This window comes from Crinia signifera, chromosome 3, assembly GCF_055691185.1.
Source record: "Crinia signifera chromosome 3, ASM5569118v1, whole genome shotgun sequence".
NCBI classification, from domain to species: Eukaryota; Metazoa; Chordata; class Amphibia; order Anura; family Myobatrachidae; genus Crinia; species Crinia signifera.
Genome location: NC_139219.1, coordinates 221498066 through 221519291, shown reverse-complemented (window position 1 = coordinate 221519291; position 21226 = coordinate 221498066).

Here is a 21226-nt window from a genome sequence, read left to right as displayed (position 1 = left end):
TAGCGATTTTCCCTTGTTTTAACCCCATGTATGTCAGTTTTTACTTCTACTAATAATATCAGTAAAATTACTATATTTCTATATATTGTTTCTGACTGTGCGCTTTATCTATTCTCTCTCCATAAACGCATACCTTGGATTCGTGGTTGGATCCTATTGTTTGAAGCTGCACACATTGGGAATTGTGGTTTGGACCTGATACAAAGACTGTGTTGGACTTAATTGCGCTAGGTATCTCTCTCTCTATCTCTATCTATATATATATATATATACACATATACAAATACAGGGATTCAACACTCATTCCCTGTATTTGTATATATTAAAGCATGTGGTCACAGGCCACTTCACCCCAACCTGGGAATGGTGAGTGCTGCTTGCACTCATTTGCAGAGATGGCAAGTGTTGTGGTACTCTGTATGTATATTATATATATATATATATATATATATATATATATATATATATATATTAACACTGTAGGGGAACTGGATGCCTTTTTCTGGGTTAGAAGGCAGCAAGCAGCAGCTGAGAAATCATACAAGTCCAGTCTTTGCGGTGCAACTGGCCCCAGTCAGTTTTAAAAATAAACGACAAAAGAAAATACCTTGCCTGTCCGGCACTAACTAAACACAGGATATTCCTTTATGACTCTAAACAAAATACCAAGTTTTCCAGTCACTACTGGATAGCTTACTTGCATCAGAAAGCTTGTTCTTCTCACAGAGATTCTGCAGCCTCCCCAGGCAGTCTGCACACACTGATCAGTCCAGCAGCTCTACATAGGCCTTGCACAGCTGCAAGTGCTGATTAGCCCTCTGTGAGGCCAAACACCTGAGCTGGGCCTTTACTCAGCTTTAACAAAAAAAAAAAAACATTCTCATGGAAGTTTTACTGTTTCTAAAAGGTGTAAGACAAGAACCTGGGACAAATAGACCTGCCCTCAAACACTATTCCAGTGTTCTTGTCACAATATATACATACCTCCCAACATGACCCATTCCAAGAGGGACACAATGCTTTGTTTCTGAGCTTCCCTCTTAATTTATGATTGTCATCACCTGAGGTGAGACACCTTTATCATCAATTAACCTGTTTAAAACAGGTGATGGTAATCATAAATGAGGAGGGATGTCCAGGAGCAGAGCATTGTGTCCCTCCTGGAGAGGGTCATGTTGGGAGGTATGATATATATATATATATCTATATATAAATATATAGATATATATATATATATAGAAAGAGAGAGAGAGGGACGGATGGATAGACAGACAGAGTGAGTTCTGGATTTCGGCACTCAATTCCTTCCCGATAATATTTGCCTCAGTGCCCTCAAGAGTACATATTTACTGATATAGCAGGACAATGCAAGTGGCACTCATAGGACTTTACAGTATATGCAATATCTGTGAGTGCTGTATTGTTCCTTTCCTTTGCTGAAGTTGGGTAAGTGCTGTTATTAATTCCTTACCTGGAGTTTGCACCACTGCTTATATCACTGGACGAGAGATATATATATATATATATATATATATATATATATATATAATATATATATATATATATAATCTCCATCTAAAAAAATAGAGGGGGTGCCTGATAGTGTAATATCGTTTTTAATCAAAAACGTGTGCAACAATGTTAAAATTTTTTGCAGAAAGTAGTGCCCGTACCAAGGTCTCCCTCTGGTGTGGGCTGGCTACCACAAGATTTCACAATAAACCACTGGCAAGACAGCTCGCATGGATGGACTCACGGGACCCTCAAGATCTCCACATGCTCTCCCGGCTGGCTGCGACTTAGCGCTCGGCACACACACCCGGCAAACAGCTCGGACCACCAGCAGCGTCTCCAGCAGCAGAGTAGTGTCACACAAGCTACTCTGCTGCTGGAGAAGCTAAAAACTATATTACACTATCAGGCACCCCCTCTATTTTTGTAGATGGAGATGTTGATGTACCGGCACTTCACTTCAAGCACTGTTCTTTTTTTTTCTTACTCCGATCACTGCTGGCCATGGGGATGGGGATCGCGGGACACACCTGGCCTTTCAGAAGAGTGCAAGTGGCAGTGTCTTGTCTCCCCCTCCCCTTGCGCGCCATCCCACGCAGCAGCTGGGCGGCCTCTGCAGGAAACCCGGCAACAGCTTTTACCCTGCAGGAGTCCGGCTCCAGCTGCCGCCATGCTGAAGACTCGGAGGCTCCGGCATAAAGTTCTACTGTGCTCCCCATGGCTTTCCCTGGCTTCAGCTGCCATTGTGTAGGAGACCAGCTGACCCTTTGCACAGGAAGAGACACGGCTGCCAGCGCCAGTGAGTGCAGGGGGGTGAGGAGGGGGGCGAGGCAGAGTTTGTAAGGACAAAGTTTTGTAAATCTTTTGTAACCTGTGCTGCTGTGATCCCCTCATCCCCCACACCCATTCCCTAAACCCAGCACTCTGCCCCCAACTCTCTGCCCCCACCACTGACCCCATCTCTCTCTCTGCCCCCACACCCCTCACCTCATCATCTCTCTATACCCTCACTACTTCACCCCATCTCTCTCCCAATTCTCTTTTTCTTGACACCTGGTTTGTCTCTCACTCTCCTCATTCTATCTTCTGCCCCCCTGAGGGGCATTGTAGTGACAATGGGGCCCGCAAAGGTCTAGTTACGCCCCTGTCAGCGGCCCTCATCCTCCTTTGCACTCCCACCCACCTGCCAATGTCTGCCTACTCCAGTCCCCTGCCCGGCGCCTGTGCACTCACATTCCCACTCAAATCTGCGTCTGTGGCCCCAATCCCCTAATGTCCTCCCACCCAATCACAATATCTGACCAGCCCGGCATCTGTTCCTCACCGCATTGCGCGGTCCGGGATCAGCAACCTTTTTGCACTCCTGGCGGAAATTGTCACACGGCTCTGTTTTGCGTCCACTCCTGCCTGCTATTTTCTGTGTTGCCACCCACCCGTTGCAAAGGTAGCTGTATACAGTATGTGTGTTTGGGGTGGAGGACACGCGTGTGTGTGTGCTCACCTGTTTTGAATTTAGGCAGTTCCCCTGATCCAAAATTTATTTAAATGAATGTGAGGTACACAGAAGCAGCGCTGTGCAGCAGGTAGTGAGGGCAGTGACCAGCCTGTTTGACATTTGCATTGGCATCTCCTTGTTTTCCATCCCTGGTCCCCTCACAGCCTCTGCTGGTGCCTCTGGTCCTCTGACAGCCTCCGCTGGTTGCCCCTTGTACCCTCAAAACCACCACTGTAGCCCACCGGATGCCCCTTGTCGCCTCGAAGCCACCACTGGATGCCTACACCCGGTTCATTCATACATTCACTGGAGCCCCGCACCCATCAAGTCTGGTAGGCCTGCTGTGTCACTGCTGTCAGTCTTTCATCCCTGCATTTGCTCTCCCTGTGTCCTCTCTGTCACTCTTGCTCTCCCTGTGTCCCCTCTGTCACTCTCCCTTTCCCTGTGTCCCCCATGTCACTCTCCTTGTCCTTGTGTCAATACTGTCCCTCTCCCTGTTGTCACTCTCTCTGTGTCACTGCTGTCACTCACTGTCACTTTGTCCCTGCTGTCAAAGTCCCTATGTCTGTCTCAAGCCATGTGACTTTTGGCTTATTACGTGTGGCATAATGTGAATTTTGACTTATTCTGTGTGAATTTTGGCTCAATCCATGTGAATTTTGACTTAATCTGTGTGGCATCATTCCGTGTGTACATGGTGTGTACTTTACACTTAAGGACACACCCCCTTTGTATGACCACTCCCATTTTATGTGACCACGCCCCCTTTTCTGGAGCGCAAATGGACGTTTCTGTTTTTCCATACCCCCACTTCAAAATTTCCACTTTGATCACTATAGAGAGAGAGAGAGAGAGAGAGAGAGAGAGAGAGAAATAAAGAAGATGGCACTCCAGGGACTTAGGAAAATGAAAAAATACAGGCCAACGTTTTGGGGCTACAATGCCCCTTTGTCAAGGCATACAAGTGGGCAAAAATTACAATCAACGTTGATTTTAATTGTGCCTTGACAAAGGGGCGTTGTAGCCCCAAAACGTTGGCCTGTATTTGCAGTGAAATACACTTTTTTCATTTTCCTAAGTTCCTGGAGTGCCATCTTCTTTATTTCTCTATCCATCGCCTTAGAAAGGCACCAGGGCCGCTGCAGCAGAAGGGAGAGTGCCTGTCCATTCATATATATATATATATATATATATATATATATATATATATATATATATATATATATATTATATATTAGGAGCAGTTTAGCATCGAAACAGACTGGTTGTTGGAGGATTGGTGTGGTGAAGATGTTTCCCTACTCATATGTTAAGTAGACGCTTCCTCCTGCTTTTTAAACCTTTTTTGCTTCATATCCGTTATGGACTTTATATGCCTTAAATACTATATATATATATATATATATATATATATATATATATATATTCTTATGTCCATGGAACTTCATGGTGTTGAACTTCAGTGCAGCAAAACCTGTTTAACTGCTTGTCAAACCGCTATTGTTTTTTGTTTTAAATGAGTATGCCAGTTAATAAGATGTAGACAATTATAGATTTAGCTTTGTTTAGTTGTTTTGGGAAATAGAATAGAAGTAAGTATACGTAAAACAGGTATTTCATGAGGATTTCCAGTTCGAGAGAAAATAAAGCAAGTAGCAATGCAGTTTCACAAGGTCATTCCTAGTGGTCCTGGTACGTCTTGTATATGTGCTGTTTGACATTTTATCTATCTATATACAGTATGAATGTATACGTGTGTGTGTATATATATATATATATATATATATATATATATATATATAGTGGTGGGCAACGATTAAAATTTTTGGTACTTGTGTAGATTCACGGCGCCAGCATGGCTACTTCCGGGTTCTACGCTCGCCACAAACTATGTTAAAAAAAGTAACTTAAATCCATGCCAACATGGATAGTTCATACCCCCACTATCCATGTTGGCATGGAGTTGATTTTAAATAGCAATGTTGAACTCCTTCTCCTGCAGGCCCCGCTCAGCCCGATCACCAGGTTGGTGATCGGGCTGAGCGGGGCCTGCAGGAGAAGGAGTTCAACATTACCATCAGAGGGGACACTTTTGGAACTGAATCCGGACGGGACCAGACGTTACCCCTGACATCCATGTTTTACATGAGAATATCCCTAATCGGATTTCTCATGTACCTCTGGTAATTACAGAACTTTTAACTTTTCCTCACTGCCCCTGCTACAGCACTTTTGGTTTTACCTGTTTTATATGTATATGTGTTTTATATAAATAAAAGGACCACTGCACTATATGCATTTTCCTTTTCTACACATGTAAACCGAATGAGATACCCTAGGAAAAAAGGACAAGGACTCCTAAGAAACATGCTGATCTAAAGCCTGTCTGTCTGGTTAACCCCTGATTGACTGATACGGAGAAGAGGAACGGTACCTCCCAATAAGGGATGCACATTTCTTAATTTCCTCTTCACACTAGTGGCATCCCAACCCTTTTTCTATTCTGTACTATTTAAAACAGGTGGGAGGACACCTGAAGGGATCAGCCACTTGGGCTGCCTATTTGCGTTCGGGAAGGGACTTATACACCTTCCCTTTTCACATCACAAAACAGCCTTTGCATAGCATGGTGACTTTTTCCATAAAACTGTACTGTGTGCAGGCAGTATTATTCAACACATCACTAATTACTATGAAGTTACTCACAGCCATACTGTATGTACATCGTGCTCTAGTCATGCAATAATATCAAATTGAAGTTTACATACTGTATAAGACATTTTGAATAACAAATTGTCAATTATGTATGTTAAAGCATGTGTGGTGTGAAAAATATGATATAACAATTTATTTTATTTTCCTTCAGGTTTTTGCATCACTAACTTAAAGGCTCAAAGGATAAAGACTACGACTACAGCAACAACTGTAACGTCAGTCACTAACACAGATGCTGAAACCACCACTGTCAGTGTTTCATCTGGACATAGTACTTCTGGAAACATATCAGCAACAGAGACATGGTCCAGTGATGGACCGGTTATAAGTACTTCTGGAATAACTATCACCAGTGTATCTGTACAGGGTTCTAGTGGATATATATCAACAATAGAGGAGGTGTCCAGTGATGGGCATGGACTAAGTACAACTACAGACATATCACCATCTGAGATACGTTTCACCAATGCATCTGAAGAGAGTATTGTTACAGCTGAGGAAATCACTAGTAGTGTAACTACTGGAATAAGTACAGCTGCAGACATGTCCACATCTGAATTAGTTCCCAGGAGTTCAACTGAACTAACTACAAGTGGTGAAATATCCACAGGAAATGGTACTACTGGAATAGAACTTGAAGTAAACACCACTTCCACACATGTAACAACTATCAGTGAACCTGAAATAAGCACAACTGCAGAAACATATCCCTCTATTATCACCAGTGCACCTGAGTCAAGCAGATCTACATTAACAGCCACAGCTGGGACAAGTTTTAGTGGTGATCTGGAACTACTCACAACTGAGAATGGGTCTACACTTGATTTTGCCACAAGTACAACACCTGAAATAACTAATTCTGAATCAATGAATTCAAGCACTAGTACTCAATCTGAACTAGGTAAAACTGTAGCATGGTCACCAACTATAGATGTGTCAATGCTTTTATTTGTATCAATCAATATACCTACTTGTAGTGTATATATATATATATATATATATATATATATGGTACTTGTGTATTATCCGGGCGCCCGATTTTTTCACTGCACGTTAAAAAATCACGTTGCATCGCATGCAATCATATTGCATGCGATGCGACGCGATTGGACCCGATTTTTAATCGCACGGGCACCCAGATGCCTGGTTCTTATGTTAAATGCCCCCCAGACCTGATGGGTGATTACTATGTTAAATGGCCCCTCATCGTTAACGCCACCCCAGTATCAATGCAAACCCGAAGCTTGACGAGCGCAGCGAGCCCTCGAGGGGCGGCGGTACGCATCCTCAGCCCTTTTCATACCCCCACTATCCACGTCGGCGTGGTGTTGATTTCATATAGTGTGGCGAGCGCAGCGAGGGGACGCGGAATACCTGTGAAATAATACGCAGCCCCTTGTGGGGCTCGCTGCGCTCGCCACGCTTTGGGCTCGGTGGCTCGCTGCGCTCGCCACACTATATAGAATCAACTCCACGCCAACGTGGATAGTGGGGGTATGAAAAGGTCGGAGGACGCGTACCGCCGCTCGCCACGCTTTGGGTTGCCGTTGATACTGGGGTGGCGTTAACAATGGGGGGGGGGGCATTTCACATAGTAATCACCCATCAGGGTGGGTGTACAATTAAAAATCGGGTATGGGGGTGCATTTAACATTGTAATTAGGCATCAGGGTGCCTATACAAAGTATCATCGGGTATAATCGCGTCGCATCGCATCTTATGCCACTAGTTAAGGCATGCGATGTGACGATATATATATAGTTTGTAGGTAAACTGGCACTCCTCTTGGAGCTGGATGGGAAAAAATGCCCTGGTGCCTTCCGGGGTCCGGGTAGGGACAATGGATATACAAAAGCTGGCAGCTGCACTCGCTGGACTTAGCAGGCGTAATGATGCACGGAGGCAAATGTTTAGCCAATAACGTTTCGGTCATTAAAGACCGAAACGTTATTGGCTAAACTTTTGCCTCCGTGCATCATTACGCCTGCTAAGTCCAGTGAGTGCCGCCACCAGCTATTGTGTATATATATATATATATATATATATATATCTATATATAAAAGCACTTACCCCCTCTGTGTAGAAGGAATTGAAGCCAGCACTCAGCGATGTAAGTGAAAAAACAAAATAGCTTTTATTGCAAACACATCATTGCAAAAAATGACAGCTGTAGAGACCTGACAGCCGTTTCAACTGCTCCCAGGCAGTTTTCATCAGAGGAGCAGTTGAAACAGCTGTCAGGTCTCTACAGCTGTAATTTTTTGCAATGATGTGTTTGCAATAAAAGCTATTTTGTTTGTTTTTTCGCTTACATCGCTGAGTGCTGGCTTCAATTCCTTCTACAAAGAGGGGGTAAGTGCTTTTGTCCATGTACCTATGTGCCCTGCACCAGGTCAGTTATTTCTTGAACATTTAGGAGTGCCTAAGCTGCAAAAACCTGCTATATATATATATATATATATATATATATATATATATATATATATATATATATATATATATCATACTTCAGGGTTGCCTAACTGACCCTCTTCTTCAGGGAGAAAATGCTCTGTTTCTGAACTTTTTTGGTAATGTAAGATTGCCATCACCTGTGGTGAGCTAGTGAATGGATAAGAAAGGTGTTTCACCACAGGTGATGGCAATTATACATTACCAGGGAAGTCCAGTAACAGAGCATTTTCTCCCTGAAGGAGAGGGTCAGGTAGGCAACCCTGATATATACTGTATGGGTGGCATACTTGCCTACCTGACCCTCTCCATGAGGGAGAAAATGCTCTGTCCCTGGACATGTATGATTGCCATCACCTGTGGTGAGCTTGGTAATTGATAAGAAAGGTGTTTCACCACAGGTGATGGCAATCATACATTACCAGGGACGTCCAGGAACAGAGCATTTTATCCCTCATGGAGATGGTCAGGTAGGCAAGTATGATGGGTGAACATGTATGTAGTTGTGAGGAGGGCTTCCAAGTGCATGAAAAAAATATCTCCAAGTTTTAGGGTAATGGAATTCATGCTTTAGTGTATACTTCCATGTATCATTCAGAGTGTGTTCCAGTGTATTATATACAGTAGATGTGTTCCAGCATACTGATGGGAATGTAACAAAATAGCTGTACTGATAAAACCTAAGAAATATTCCAAACCAGTGTGTATATAAATAAATTCAATGTATTTAATAATTGTGACCGATGTCGTCGCTGGGGGAAAAGACGCTCAGTGCATACACACTGAGCCGCTTTCCACCTGCCCGGCGTGGGATACGGTCGGTTGGTCGACAGTCATTAGGTCGACACCACTAGGTCGACATGCTGAAAGGTCGACATGGGTGTAGGTCGACATGTGACAAGGTCGACAGGCCATTAGGTCAACACAAGCATTAGGTCGACATGGGCAAGTTCGACAGTCAAAAGGTCGAAATGGGGTATTTCACAGTTTTCTGAGCTGACATGTGCCGACGGGCGGTATTTCATGCCCTACCATCCACTAGGGCGTGGTGGGGGAATAAAATAGTGTGCCCATGTCAACCTAACGCTTGTGTCGACCTTATGACCTGTCAAACTTGTCCCATGTCAACCAAGACCTATGTCGACCTTTGAGCATGTCGACCTAGTGGTGTCAACCTAATGACTGTCGATCAACTTATGGTCGACCATATGATCCATACCCCCCCGGCGCGGTCAGCAGGGGGGCGGGCGGCTTTGCATAGAGCAGCGCTATGCAAAGCCATCCTCAAAGCCGGTCATCTGCTTATAATACCAGCAGATGACCGGCTTTCCCGGTGATGATGCAGGAGCGTGATCATTGCTCATCGCCGGGCAATACACACTGGGCTCAAACATGCTGTTTGGAGCGGCTTTCAGATCAGAGTTACTCATTTTATATGGGCCTTTATACATACTATGCATGGATTTGGCTGAGCAGATGACTTTGCCTCTAATCGTATTTCCTTTTATATAATAAACCCTAAATAGAATACGTTTCATACAGTATGTTCAGTTATGATGAATACTTTCAACTAATATAGAGAGATTTGTGAAGTTTTTTTTTTAATATATATATATGGTTTAATTATGTTCAATAATTTATGAAATTTAATATATTAACATACTGGTTTGGAACAATTCTGAGGTTATACTAGAAAAGCTAATGTTTTCAAATTGTTGTTTTTGTGAGGTTGGCATTAGCTTTAATTTAGCTGGTGCAAATATATAACTGCATACCTCCCAACTAGGGTGGCCAATCCCGGGATCGGGATCGGCAGGATTTCCAATCCAATCCCAGGATTTCGGAATTGCATAGTAAATTGCCAGGCAGCGTCTGAGCACCCAGCCGGAAGATGAGCGGCTTCAGCCACTGTCACTCACCGTCTGGCGGTGAGCGGGTCCCACGGGTGCGAGCGGGTGTGCGACACTGGAGAGGATGGGCAGTTAGCGTGTTACAGGCAGCACAGGAGGTGCAGCACTACGGCCTGCGCAGCATGACCTATGGGTCACGCTGCGCAGGCCTCAGCGCTGCACCTCCGGTGCTGGAAACCGCTCGCGGCACCCCCAACCTCTCACACAGGACAGTGTGAATGTGACCTGGCGTGCGGCCGGAAGATGTGCGGCTTCAGCCACTGTCACTCACCATCTGGCGGTGAGCGGCTCCTGCGGGTGCGACAGCATGTTACAGCACAGGAGGTGCAGCGCTGGTGTTGGAAACCGCTCGCTCGCAGTTACAGCCGAGATCCACTAAAAGTAAGGCGGACAGGGGAGTTTTTCTTTTAGGGATGCCAATCCCGGGATTGAGCATTTTTCAATCCCAATTCCCGGGATTGAAAAAGTGCCCCGGGATTGGCATCCCTACTCCCAACATGACCCTCTCCAGGAGGAGCACAATGCTCTGTCCCTGGACTTCCCTGTTAATGTATGATTGCCATCACATATACATACATACCACATGAAAAGCCGGTGTTTTTCCCTCTGCACCTTACTCTGTAGGACTGTAGGAGACCTCACAGTCCCAGTTCTGCCTCTGATTAAAAACCCTCCCATGACTAGGCTGCTGCTGCTGTCCTCCATGGGCCTGAGAAGCATATAATGAACTCCACCAATCAGAGTTCAGCACACCTCTCAGCCTCTGCCCTCTTGTGCAAAGTGTCATGGGAGTTAGTCAACTCCCAGTAATGCACTGCACACTTGTGCAGCCAAAGTGCCTTGGCACCCCATGCTCAGCACCATTAATCTTTGTCACATTGGCAGATAGGTGAAGCTGCAGCACTACCCCACTCCCATGCACAAAACCTTTAGCTATTTTTTAAATACATGCCAACCATAGGTGGCCCCTAGCTGGGGGGGGGGGGGGGGGAGGGTGGCAGGGGTACTGACCCCTTTTGCCCCTGCTTTAATCCGTCCCTGCCACAGTGGTGAAAATGGGGACGTGACCTCACGGCAGTGCCACAAGTATACACCACGCCCCCTTTCCATCAGGCCACGCCCCCCAAAAATTGTGCTGTCCCGCACCAATCATCTCAAATGTTGGGAGGTATGGGTTAATTGATAAGAAAGGTGGGTACTTGTTTCCTAGCACGGCGCCACCGATTTTAATTGTATGCAATCGGGTTGCAAAAATCGGGCCAATGGCATCGCATGCAACCAAATTGCATGCAATGAGATTTACCCAACCGACCCAATTTTTTACATTGGACCAATGTTAAATGGACCATTTAACATTGGTCCAATGTTACCGATTGAGACCCGATTTTACATTGGCCCCAATGTTAAATGCCCCCCAGACCCCATTTTTCATTTTATGCCCCCCCATTGTTAACGCCATGCCATGATCAACGTGAACCCGAAGCGTGGTGAGCGCAGCAAGCCCGCGAGGGGCGGTACGCGTCCTCCTACCTTTTCATACTCCCACTATCCACGTCGGCATGAAGTTGATTTTATATATTGTGGCGAGCCCGAAGCGTGGCGAGTGGACGTGCATTACTTCACAGGTATTACGTGTCAACTCGCCACGCTTCGGGCTCGGTGGCTTGCTGCGCTCGCCACACTATATAAGATCAACTCCACGCCGACGTGGATAGTGGGGGTATGAAAAGGTCGGAGGACGCGTACCGACGCCCCTCGCGGGCTCGCTGCACTCGCCACGCTTCGGGTTGGCGTTCAGGTGTGTCAACGCAGGCGAGGGCAATCATAAACTGAGAAGGAAGTCCAGTAACAGAGCATTGTGTCCCTCCTGGAGAGGGTCAGGTTGGGAGGTATGTAACTGTATGCTTAAGGAATCAATCAGGCACTAAAATAACTGCTTAAGAAATCAATCAGGCACGAAAGTAAAAAATACAATTCCTATCATGCACAGATGCACTATTGCCATAGTAATGCAAAACAGCTAATCTCAGAACGTCACGCACTGTGCATGTTATTTGCACAAATGAATCAATTAGAAGCAACAAAACTGCTTAGCCAGACTACAATGATAAACATGATGCGTAACATTTGCAGATCTGTGTGTGAATAAGTATGAATTTGTATAGTACTGTGATACAGCGGCCATTGTGCTTCATTCTGCGACTTTGTACGTGTGAAACTAATATCTTTTAAAGTCGCAGTCCAGTGTCTGTAGTACAGTTTGAGTGGTATTTTGCTGTGTTTTCAGTGTGACTAAGATGCGTGATTTAAAGAAAACATTGTTATGCTACACTGCTGAGCATGTCACTTGCTGTATGAGGTACTGGTGCTCGGAGGTAAATTTACCAAAGCTTCTAAAAATGTAGAATCTGTCTATCATTTCTCTATTGCATCCTAGAAAATGATAGACAGAATATGATTGGTTGCTATGGGCACCTCTTTTCATTTTTAGAAGCTTTAGTAATAATACCCCTATTACATCTACAAGCTGGGTCGCATCTGGGATTTTGTACCCGGTTCCAACCCGGGTGGGACCCGACTTGTGCCCTCTTTTACCCCCATCCTCCCTACCTGGTATAATGCTGAGCGGGTGACGTCACCAGAGAGGGGTCCATTTCCATTGCAGTGAATAGGTCCCAGGTCGCATTGAACAGTGTTACCCGTTTGCACTGCTCAGCGATCCGTGTTCAACCCTGGACACTACCCGGGTTGAAATGCTGGGTCTCCCGGCCCAGGTTATTTCAAATGGGCTTGTGTACACGACGGCAAACCTGGGTTTTTGTGTGCTCCCATGCATAAACCCAGGTTATTTAGGCTGGTGTAAAAGGGGTATTAATTTATCCATGGGTGTATGAGGACACATCAGTATAGTACTTATTCTTGGGCATCATAAGAATTTCTTACGATGCCCAGTGTGGCATATCCAACTGGTTTATTTATTACCAGTTATTTATATAGCCGGACACATATTCCGCAGCACTTTACAAAGAATAGTTAAACATTAACATCATTCTCTGCCCCAATGGAGCTTACAATCTATATTACTATGTTGTGTATTGCTTTGCACGGTCATGTTCTCTGTGCAGTATGGCACAGTAGGATAAAACCAGGCCCGGTGATAGGATGTTCTGCGCCCTCCTGCAAACTATAAATTTGCTCCCTCATATACTTAACAAAGAGATATGGCGAAGGCGCACATTGAAAAAAAAAGGGTGTATAATGCCTTTAGTAGTGCCTCATACACATAATGTTGCCAGTAACAGCAGTGATGTAACTAGACATTTTGCAATGCGATAGAAAAAGAGTTGGTGGACCCCACACATACATTCATCCTTAAAAAGAGGGACAGTGTGTGCCGTGTACATCTTAATACCCATTGCACATTATGCCACAAATGATAATGCCTGTAACACATTATGCTACACTGTAATGCCCATTACACATTATGTTACACACCAATATGCCCATTACACATTCTGCCCCAAACCATAATGGCATTATACATTATGCCACACACCGTAATGCCCATTACACATTATGCTCCACACACTGTAATACCTAATGCACATCATGCAGCACACCGTAATGCTTACCATACGCCCTATTATGTACCAAACACCGTGATACCTATTACATATTATGCCACATAAGTCCCGCTTACCGACGTGCTCGTTATATGCTTGTTATAAGGTTTACATGCTCATTGTCAGAGGTTACATGCTCATTGCCATGTGGGATTACACGCTACAGTAGTTGCCAAGAGTGGAGTTACATTCTTATTGTCCAGGGGGGAAATTGCATGCTTGTTACCCATGGTGGGTTACATGATCATTGTCAATGGGCTTATATGCTCGTTGTCAGAAGGGGACATTACTCCTTTCATTGTCAAGATGGTTACATGCTCATTGTCAGGAGAGGGGTTACATGCTCATTGCCCATGACAGATGCTAGAGGTGCACGGGACCTCTAGCATATGTTTCCTTGGCCGCTAAACAACACCCCTGCTTATCCCATCTCATTATTTTTGTTAGGTGCCCGGGGTCCAGTGGGGTATTGTCGACAGAGAGGAAAAATCATTTGATGGTCAGCGATTTTTCTTCCGGGCGACCACATGCAAGGGAGATATGTTTGTGTACACATCCCCTTGCATGAGATTGGTAGTGTGGTGGGCAGTGTTTACCTGGTTGATAGGCTGCAAACATACGCAGCCTAGTGAACACGTCTGAATCAGGCCCATAATGCATATACAGTACACACTCACTCTCAATCACCGTCCTTCCACCTGCCTGTAGTCTGGCTGCACAGATCTCCTCCTCTCCTCTTTCCTCCTCTCCCTCTTCTCTCCAGCTGTGGTCAGGACTCATGTGACCCCGCCCCCTTCCCACAGTAGCTCCACCCCCTTCATGCAGGTCACTCTGCCCCTTCCCGAGGGTAGCTCCGGAGGTGACTGGAGGTGCTGAACAATGCCTGTGCTGCTGCTGCCTGTTACATAGTGTGACAGGCGCAGCAGCAGCAGCCGGGAACAATAACAGGACGGCAGCAGAGGATGGAGAGCAGGGAGAAAGAAAGCCTCTCTTACCCGGCGCCTCCAGGCTCTGCATCCTCTGCTGAGTGGGTAACGCCGACCCTGGATAAAACTATTAATGCATAATTAAATATTAGCCTCTGTGTATATTAAGCTTCAGTGCATATACTGAGAAAAAAACACATTGTGAAAATATCAAATGCATATTGATTGTGATTACATGATTGTTTGTGACAAACATACAGAGTAACATCTGGATACCTTAGTCAATAGTATGTAGTTTGTTACATTTGTTTTGTATTACATTTATGCTGCTTTCACACCGCAAAACCTGCTTAGACCAGGTATCTAAAAGGTTTTTTTTAAATGGGTCAGAGCAAGTTTAACCCCTTTCACATTGCATCTAAATCCCTTGTCTAAAGCAGGTTTGCGGTGTGAAAGCAATAGTGAAAGCAGTACAGTCTGGCAGTCTGGGTAGCTTACCCCCCCTCTCAGGGCCATCTTAACATTAGTGAGGGCTTATTCACTGTGCCCCCCCATGAATCAGTTTGCCGGGAGAACCCCTGGGCAGCATCCCCCTGTTATGACCTGCGGGATAACAACGGAGCGGGCTGAGCATGCTAAGGGGTTGCCCCCCCCACCCCCCTCTTGGGAGCCCCGACCCAGCCACAGAGCACAGGGGAGCGTGACCTGCGGGATAACAATGGAGCGGGCGGAGGGGACGCCCCCCTCCCCAAAGCACTCACCACACCACTGCTGGGTGCAGGAGCTGGCTATCCAGATGCTGGAGGTAGGGACACGGGGAGGGGGAAGAGCAGCAGCCAGTCCCACAACTCCACATTTCAGCGCAGGGAAGGGAATAATCGCACTGCGGACAGGGGGTCCCTGCAATGTACTGTATGTTAGATCAGTGGCGGGGTCCCTGCAGCTACTAGTTCCCATCTACTGCAGGGACCCCGCCACTGATCTAACATACACTGCGGGGACCCCCTGCCTCCAGCGCGATTATTTCCATCCCTGCACTGCCCAGGGGTGGGGGAATCCCGTTTCAGACCCGTTGTGACACAAAAAAAACCCCGGGTCTGAAACAGGTAGGACCCTGCTTTTTTACCGTTTCCAAAAACAGTTTTTTTTAGAAACGGTAAAATCACTCTGCCCCTTTCAGACCGCACATATTACCGTTTTAAAATGGTTAAAAATCGGCAAAATACAGTTTTTTTTGTGCGGTCTGAAAGAGGCATTAGGTTTGTGTCTTCAAAGGTGATTTGTAACTGGATTGCAGGTGTATGGTCAGCGCATATCTATAATAAGAAATGTTTCTAACTTCTGTGAGCACACCCTAGTGCAGTGGTGGCCAACCTGTGGCTCTTGAGCCTCATGTGGCTCTTCCCCTTGTAAAGTGCGGCTCCTGCTCCCACTGCTGCCTGAGGCCCACAGTCTGTCCCAGTCCCCCCTGCTGCCGGTTCCCTGAATCCCTTCTCCTTCTAAGGGGAGGAGAGCGCACATTGCGCATCTCTCCTACCCCTTACTGTGCATCCTTGTGACTGGGCAGTCCGCCAATCAGAGCTCGTGGGCCAGCAGCCAATCAGGAGCCGGCCAGTGAGCTTTGATTGGTGGGCGGCCCAGTCACAGGGAAGTGAGGGGGAAGGAGACGTGCGGTGTGCTGTGCTCTCCTCCCATCGGTGACATGACAGGAGGACTGCAGGGGGACACCAGACTGTCCTCTCCCCGCCTGGCAGCAGCAGCAACAACGGTGAGTGCTGCTGCTGGGAAATTTGCACTGTGGGGGCATAGCAGTTTGTGGCACTGTGGGGGAATGGCAGTTTGTGGCAATGCTCGGGAATGGCAGTTTGTGGCACTGTGGGGGCATAGCAGTTCGTGGCACTGTGGGGGCATACCAGCTTTTTGGCACTGTGGGGGCATACCCGATACCGTGTGGTGCATACCTGGCACCGTTGGGGGCATATGTGTATCTGGCACTATTGGGGGCATATGTATATATGGCACTGCACTATTGGAGGCATATTTGTATCACACCCACCCAAGGGGTCAAAATAGGCTACGCCCCTTTTTTTGGCGCATGCGCCTTCGGCTCGCGCATGATGTCGGCTCTTTAGCTTGACTACCGATATTTTCGGCTCTTTACCTCTGACCAGTTGGCCACCCCTGCCCTAGTGCATAGCCTAGTAGTCAACTTGTTATGTTCTTTGTACAGTTGCTCTGTGTCATTATTAGTATTGTGTTCTATCATCGGACTGCACGTCACAATAAGTAGTAAAACTGTGGCTTTAGAAACATAAGCAGAAAAATGATGCAACTACTGTCATCCCTGCGTCTACAGGAGTTCTTATCTCTTCTCTTATCTTCTTATCTCTGATTCAAAGAATATTACAGAATGGAGCTTATTTTATTAATATCTAGCTGGAATACCCAGCGTTGCCTGGGATTTTAAGAATTTTTGTTTACAAAAATCAATTTAAATATTAAACACACAGTATAAATAACATAAGTTGTTCGTTAATTACTTTGTAGCGCAGCACATTATGCATCTCCTGGTATACTGGTTGGCGACCTTCGAAAGATGTGGGAGGTTCCCCCTGCCCTTCGAGTGGATGTTACTGCAACATCCATTCTCAGGCCCCTGTGAGTGAGTCGCCCTTGCGAATGGGTGGCGGCATCCAACCATTCGCAAGGAGGGGTTTGGTTGACTCGCAAGGCCGCAAATTTGCAGCCTTGTGAAGCAACCAGAATAACCCCCTGTGTGTGTGTATATATGGCATGGAGGAGAGTCAGAGTAATACAGGGACAGTAAACTGGAAACATCCATTTTTAAAAATATTACCCCCAAAAGGGTGTAAAAATTACAAATATTAACCATTTTTATTTCACAGGTACCACTCAAGTTTCTCACCCCTCCCCCTTCCCAATTTCATATTTATCTTTTTCACTAACTCATTTTGCACCAAGCGCTCTTTAAAAACCCTTTTCCTAACCTAATATTATAAGAGCTGCTCTTTTTATAGCGCAGTAACCACAACCCAAATTCATGGTGTAGTAGCGTCTACTGGGCTGTGTGTGTGTGTGTATATGCATATATATATATATATATATATATATATATATATATAGCATGGTGTAGTAGTGTCTACTGGGCTGTGTGTGTGTGTGTATATGCATATATATATATATATATATATATATATATATATATATATATATAGCATGGTGTAGTAGTGTCTACTGGGCTGTGTGTGTGTGTATATATATATATATATATATATATATATATATATATATATATAGCATGGTGTAGTAGTGTCTGTACTGGGCTGTATGTGTGTATATGGCATGGTGTAGTAGTGTCTACTGGGCTGTGGGGCAGGTCCCATCTTTGCAGGGGATGGCGACGCCAGCCGCCATCCACCGCCAGCGCCATCTCTATAGTGAGAAGGGGGCGCGCGCGTCCCCTTCCGACGGTGCTTCCAGCGCTTCCCCTGGGTCACTGCCGGCTTGTCGGCGGTGACCCGGGGTCCCCGCCGCCTGCCTGCACCCCCCCTAACCCTGTCCGTCTCCCTGAAGCGGAGACGGACAGGGTTCCCGTCGCCCCGCCGACGGAGATTGAGACGCGCGTGAGACGCACGCGCGTCTCAGTCAGATGATGGGGCAGGCCGCCAGCAAAGAGGCCTGCCCCATCTGTTAGATATATCATGGTGTAGTAGTGTCTGTACTGGGCTGTGTGTATATATATATATATATATATATATATATATATATATGGTGTAGCATACTTTCCTACCTGACCCTCTCCATGCGGGAGAAAATGTTCTGTTCCTGGAGTTCCCTGGTAATGTAGGATTGCCTGTGGTGAGCTAGGTAATTGTTAAGAAAGGTGTGGAGAGGGACAGGGAGGCAAATAAGTGGTGTAGTCAGGGCCGGAGCTACCACTTGGCAGCTGCCTATGGCGCAGGCCTCTGGAGGGCGCCCCTCAAATCTGCCCAACATTTAATTATATTGATTTTGGTGGCATCAGCATTTCACCCAGCACCCAAAAACATATACGTGGTTTCTAGCAGTGTGGGGAGTGAGAGGAGGAGGAGGCAGCAGGCGGCCAGGCTTGGAGAGAGAGGAAATATATACTGGAATGCAGCAATCTGCGGCCATATGCCCGCCCGCCCCTTAGCAGCAGCTGCACCGTCATCAATCATGCTCGTCTGTCCCTTAGCAGCAGCATCCTTTACACTGTCTGCGTGCCCCTTAGCAGCAACTGCGCCATCTTCAATCATGCCCGTCCGTCCCTTAGCAGCAGTGCTGCCATTGTCAGTCCCACCCATCCATACCTTAACACATCCGTTCACATGTATCCACACAGAAATCATAGGATGGTTACTCACCAGCCAATGATTTCTTCTCTCTTCGCAGATAAAAGTAAGCCTGTGCATAATTAGGGAGACATATGACATCCGCCACCTGCCCTGAGTGTTAAACTGGGCGGAGGCACAGATCACTTATAAAATGGCCCTACATCGCTTCATGTGTAGGGGAGAAAGCGATGTGCAGCCCTGCACGTTGCTAACGCCCAGCGATTAATATCCAGCATTCTTGATAAATCTAGTCAGGGCCAGTGTTCTCACAGCTTTTTATCGCCGCCCAGTCGCAACCCGCGACCCCTGCCGCAGATGCCGACCCCCCCTCCCCCGGGCTTACCTTCCTCCAGGAAGCCCAGACCTGGATGGTAAACTCCTCCTCCCCCTAGCAACGCAGCCAGAGGTCCTACTGGCTGCAGGGGGAAGGAGGAGGTGCCGGGGACAGCCTGCTTAGGCTTCCAGCCATGGGGGGAGTGATGAGAACCCAGGGAGGTGATGGAGACCCCCACACACCATATCACAAGTATCGTGGGGGCCTCCGTCACCGCATTGCGATGCTAATTGCATATGTTAGTACGCGGCACGTGATGTATTTGAATAAATCCCGCCCTCAATATTCAATCCCATTGTGTAGATACTGAACAGCAGAAGGGACTGGAGTTACATAATCATTTCTATACAGCAATAAGAAAGGGTAATAGACCAGCAGACAATGGTTCCGAAGCTTTCTTATAGTCTGAATGTCTCAATTGCTTAGAGTGAATACAATTGTTTAATCACTACAAGGGGATTGCAACAGTGTAATAAATAATAGAACCAAACCTGTTGGCTGAATCATCAGTTCTCTCGTGTTTTATTGCACTGTATTATCCTCAAAAATGTGTTTTTAGTACCATGTTAAAAAACAATTTGCATTTAGACTTGCGGACTTAACATTAAATTGCTGGCTAAGGTCTCAAGTAAGCAGGCGTGAGCCTATAACAGCCAACTTTCAGGCCCGATTCAGGTTGGCTCAGTAAGCTGCAAAACATTGCATCTTACCGAGTACCTGAGATTCTGCCCGTCTGAATGCCGATTCCCCTTGGTAACATGCGAGGGGATGTGTAACGAAAACACATCGCCTCGCATGCCTCCGCTGAAGGAGAAATCATTCGAATCATTGAATGGTTTCTTCTGCCTTCACAAAGAGATGTCCAGTGATGTCAGCCACCAAACCCCGGCAGGCATCGGCCTGCCTGTGTACCCATGGGAACACCAGTGTTTTCATGGGGACACCATAAAACGCTAGGCGTTCCCATGGGCAAGCCCTATTCCTGCGGACGTCCTCCCTCGGCCCACCCCACCCGCAATGAACGGTCTGGGGTGTGTGTAACTTGCCGAGGCCATTCATTCTCCGTTATGCGCTTGTGCATGGGCAGATCCCCAAACATTAGAATGGGGCCAAATTTGCCCCGTTCCAAATGAATCAGAATAAGGCCCTTTATTCTTACTTTTGTTATTGGAATTGACTGCGATTAAAGATTTTGCCTGTTAAATTTCACATTTGGAGCATAGAGATTACAGATCATACATCATGAATGAATATTAAATCTTAATAAAATAAGTACCATTCTGTATTATACTCTGAACCAGAGATTGACAGGAGTTAACTTGTGTATCACATATATTTGGCCTTTGTGCACCACTTCTCTGCCTTAGTTTTTGAAACTACAATCTGGGAGCACCTCCAACCTCATTATAACCATTATTAGACAATAAAAAATATCATTAACATGTTACAGTAGTTTAATGAATTGAAATTGCTATGCAAAATTATGTGCAGATTCCACGAACTCCAGTTCTAACTCTTTAGAAACATGCCTGCAGAAGCTAAGGGTATGCACGCGTGCAGTACAGAGGTTGCTACTGCACATGTGCTGATCCCAATGCCTGTCATCTGCATTGCACAGGTGCCGGAACAGTGGCGGGGACTGTGAGCAGCGGTTGGGGGGGGGGGGGGGGCATCTTGGCCAGTGGCAGACCCCTCCTATAATCAGGTCGGAGTCACCGCTGGTCATAGTGTCAGTGGTGCAAGTAGGAATAATGTTCAAGTGGTACTGTGACGCGCGTAAAAAATCGGTGTGGCCGTGGGCATGGCCATGTGACACTAGTGGGAGTGGCCACTAGTATCGGTACTGCCGGTGATGCGGCACGCAAGTTGAGGACGTGCCGGCAA